Raw genomic sequence first — 4,111 nt, forward strand, 5'->3', positions numbered from 1 at the left:
GAGAATGAATCACAATACTTGGTGTACAAGTACTTAATATATCCATTCATTCACTCAACAGTGATTTAATTGATAATTTTTGATTCAGAAAGGACTGTGTAAAAGCCTAGGGAGACAGGCTCAGCAGGAGCAGGCTGAGGCTCAGCCTGTAAGATGCTTCTATTCCAAAGGAGTTAAAAGAAGCTGGAGTTAACCCACAGGATTGGGATTGCAACCAGCAGGATGAAGTATGTGGTGACACAACAAGGACTGAGCTAATCTGATGTCTGAGAGGGCTCTCTGGGGGTGCTGCTCAGCTCACCTGGAAGTCCACTGGAGATGATGTAATTTGTGAGGTACGCACTTCTGGGAAAAGTGCAGGCCCTCTTCCTCTTCTGGACTGGTGAGCTGCAGGATGCCCCGAGTCGTTGTGCAACTCTAAATAAACTAGCAGAATAAACTTGAGATTGCACCAGTTTTTTTTATCTGCTCTTTTTGACCAGGATACACTTATTCTCATAGAAATGCTGATCTCCACTCATTATTGTGAGAGTCCCGGTGAGGAGTGAGTAAATAGACTGAATGTTTAAACTGCAGTACAAAAGCACATAGGTTCTATAAAGAGTGAATGGTTAAAATATGGGCAAAAGCACACAGATAATTACATTGCAAGGAAAAAGGCAGGTAGGAATAATTAAACTGTGGTGCAAAAAGTGCACAGACTCTGTGAGGAATGAACAGTTAAACAACAGGAAGTTTAGATTAGTGAAGTATGCTGTGTCTGGCCATGTCCCCCTTTTCCCCAAGAAAAACTGCATAGCCTTGAGATGGCTCCTGGTCCAAACTGCTTTTTCTGCTGCTTTTTTCTCTTACACTGATATTCTAAATAAAAGCCAGAGAGTTCTCATCTTGGGGGATTTTTTCTTCTCCCAGAGTCTCCAAAACAGCTGGGCACTCCCTGTAGAGAAAATCCGTCTGGGCCCCTTGGTGATTGAACTAAGTCTTGTCTCCCAGTAATGTGTTCATCCTCCACACCGCCCACAGTCGGATATTGTAACAGACGCTTGTGCATCAACTGGACTCCTACGTTTTTGAGCTCTCCTTTTCATCATTTATTTTAGTGTTATCATCAGAGAGAAGATGTTCTTTGAGGTCATCTGTAATCTTTTCTTGTTATAGACCTTCTCTTCCCAAAGCATTATGCTGATAGAAGATTCACTGCTAATGACTAATACCACATTTCACAACCAGCAATGGACCGGCCTGTCAGCCATCATTTCCCCTTATATTCAATCCACACTGAGCCTGCTATGATATTCCATACATGTTAGTGAACCGCAGAAACTCGGCAGGAGCCAGGCCTGGGAAGATCCTGCTGGCTTCAACCCTAACTCCAGGAAGGGAGGTGGATGGAGAAGTCGAAAATTAGATGATTTTACTTTGATAAATGCTCAATGGAAATGAGCAAGGAGATGACAACAAGCCTGCCTGAAAATCGTTTTAGACCATGGGGTGGTCAGGACAGTTCTCTGCCAAGAGGTGACATTTGAGAAAGCCAGGAGATAAGCCAGGAAAACCACCCTTGCAGTCCCTGCTAAATGCTGGGCCCCAGCCCCAGGAGGTATCTCAGAAGTAAATCACCTGCTGCAGGACTTGGAGTGTTGGGGTAGGTCCCAGGCTCCTCAACTGTGGTAGCAGGCCAGTGGGAAGCCAGCCATGTGCTGTGGCAGGGACACAGAGCGAACACGAGTCTCTGGTCTCTCCTGTTACAGCTTGTGTCCGAAAGACAGGCTAGCACATGGCCGAAGAAGATAGGGTGGGTGGAGACTGCTGATTACAGCTTCAGCCTACCTATCCCTGCCCGCTGCCCGCAGGACCACACACTTTCATAACATAGAGGGGTTACATAGTGATATAGAGATTACACAGAGAGGCAGCACATGTCACCTTGTATGTGGAAAGTCATCATCTCATAATTTGACAACTTTCAATATGGTCCTCTTCTGCATCTTTATGAGAGGCCATAACAGGATTTGTTATGGCAGGAGAATGAACACAATGTCTAAGATGATGTGGCTCTATTAATTTTTGTTTTGGGTTTGTTTGTGGGTTTTTTTTGTTTTTGTTTTTGTTTTTTGTCTTTTGGGTTGTTTTGTGTTTTTTTTGGGGGGGTGGCTTTTCTAGTGGGAATCTTTTGTATCTTTCTACATTGCAACAGGAGCTATAACAAGGGCATTCTGAAGTGATGCACCTTTGCACAATTGCCCAAATCTGTCTCAGAAACATGGGAGAGGACCACCCTGTCCCCCCTCCAGGGCCTTCCAGAAAGACAAGAGCCGGTGTCTCAAAGCTGCCACAGCAAGATGGATGGCCGAGAACGTCCTGTCCCACTGCCCTCCTCGGAAGGGGACTCGGGGACAAGCTGGTCACCTCTCTCCGCCCCCTGCTCCTGCTCCTGGCACTAGGCTCCCTGGGAACAGGATTCTGCTTTTCTCTGTTCTTTGGTGCCCTCTGGGGGTTTCCTGTTGGATTCACATCTAACCATGGATTCTGCAAATGGGCCAGGTGTAGGGCTCCGGTACACAACTGAGCTACAGTCTCCGTCCCATCCAGGAAGGTGGGGAGAGCACCAAGCTCAGGAAACGACCTGGTGCTTCTCCACACGTGAGCAGCATCCGTGTTGCCTGTCATCTGTTTACGGGTGTGAAAGAATGAACTACGTGGAGGGGTTGTCCGCACTGAAGACTTGGCAGCGGTTCTGCACTTCTTCCTGCACGCTGCGCTGTCTCAGGTTTAAATGCTGTCATCCCAAGTTCAAGTGTTGGGGGACAAGAGGAAAATACTTAGAGCATTTCTGTTTCAGAACACTAGTTCTGAGGATGGTTTGCTTTGGTTCAGATAGCGGCTCCACCATGTGACCTTACACAAGTTATATAAATTCTCTCTCTGTTCTCCATTTTCTTTCCAAAACAATCCTAACAGCCTGCACCCTATAGGGTTCTCAGGAGACCAGCAAGCTGTGCATAAAGTGCTTACCATAGAGACCAGAACGCAGCACTCAGTGATCATGAAGCTTAATTGCAGGGAGCAGACCCTGCTGAGTACCCTGCCCACTCACTTGAGGCTGGGGGTCTTTCAGTCAGGCTCCAGGAGAGGTCTGGTCCAAGGAAGACACTATGCCCTTCTAACCAGGACCCAAGTGCAGTCTCCATGTGGGCTGTCACCAAGACACAGGTAGATAGCTTTGCTTCTAAAAGAAAGTGTTAGAGTTTAGTTTTCCATAGGAAACCAGGCCCTAGCAGTGCTGGTAGATCCAACAAACAGGTTTTCAGCATGAGGGATACTGAACAACATTTGTCCTTCTCAAGGACAATTATTTCCTTGTGTTCTGAACTTGCTGGGAGTACACTGCCTGAGGATGAGAATACTCCCAGCATTTGGGGAGGCTGAGGCAGGAGGATCACAAGGTCAAGTTCTTTATGGGCAACTTAGCAAGACCCCATCTCAGAATAAAAAATAAAATGGGCTGGGGATGTAGCTAGGTGGAAAGGCTTTGGGTTCAATCCCTTACAACCACAAAGAAAGGGAAAGGGAGGATCTTTAGGTAAGTAAAATTAAGCTATTAAGATATTGCCAAAATGAGTGTAATCAAATTCATTGAATCATCTAAGCTAAAAGAGGCACAGTAAAATATGGATTTTGTTTTTCTCTAACTTTTTGCTCTCACACTTGATTAGAAGCATCTCCTTTTTCCATCCCCAGAGGATGCTTTGAGCAAATACCAGTGTTTTAGTCACTTTCAGAAACTAAAGTGATGTCTAAAAACCCATCGTCACCCGAACTTCTGGACTTCACATGGCTCATGCAGGCTCACATCACTTCTCCTCTGCTCACCAGGGCCAGCTGGGCCCCAGGCAGACGTTCCAGTGTGGGCTGTGTTCCTCATGTCCTCTGCCCTCCTCTCTGCTTCCACCTTTGGGCAGGGAAATGAGTGAGAATCAAAGGCAAAGTTGTTTCACTCTTGCTGCTGTTATAGTCTCTCTGCTCACGTGCTCTGTGTAGGTGCTTGGCTACTTTGTAGGACACCCGTTAGTTTTTTTTGGTTTTGTTTTGTTTTTTTGTTTGTTTGTTT

Source organism: Fukomys damarensis, unplaced genomic scaffold (assembly GCF_012274545.1).
Source record: "Fukomys damarensis isolate Sample0158 unplaced genomic scaffold, DMR_v1.0_HiC HiC_scaffold_7, whole genome shotgun sequence".
NCBI classification, from domain to species: Eukaryota; Metazoa; Chordata; class Mammalia; order Rodentia; family Bathyergidae; genus Fukomys; species Fukomys damarensis.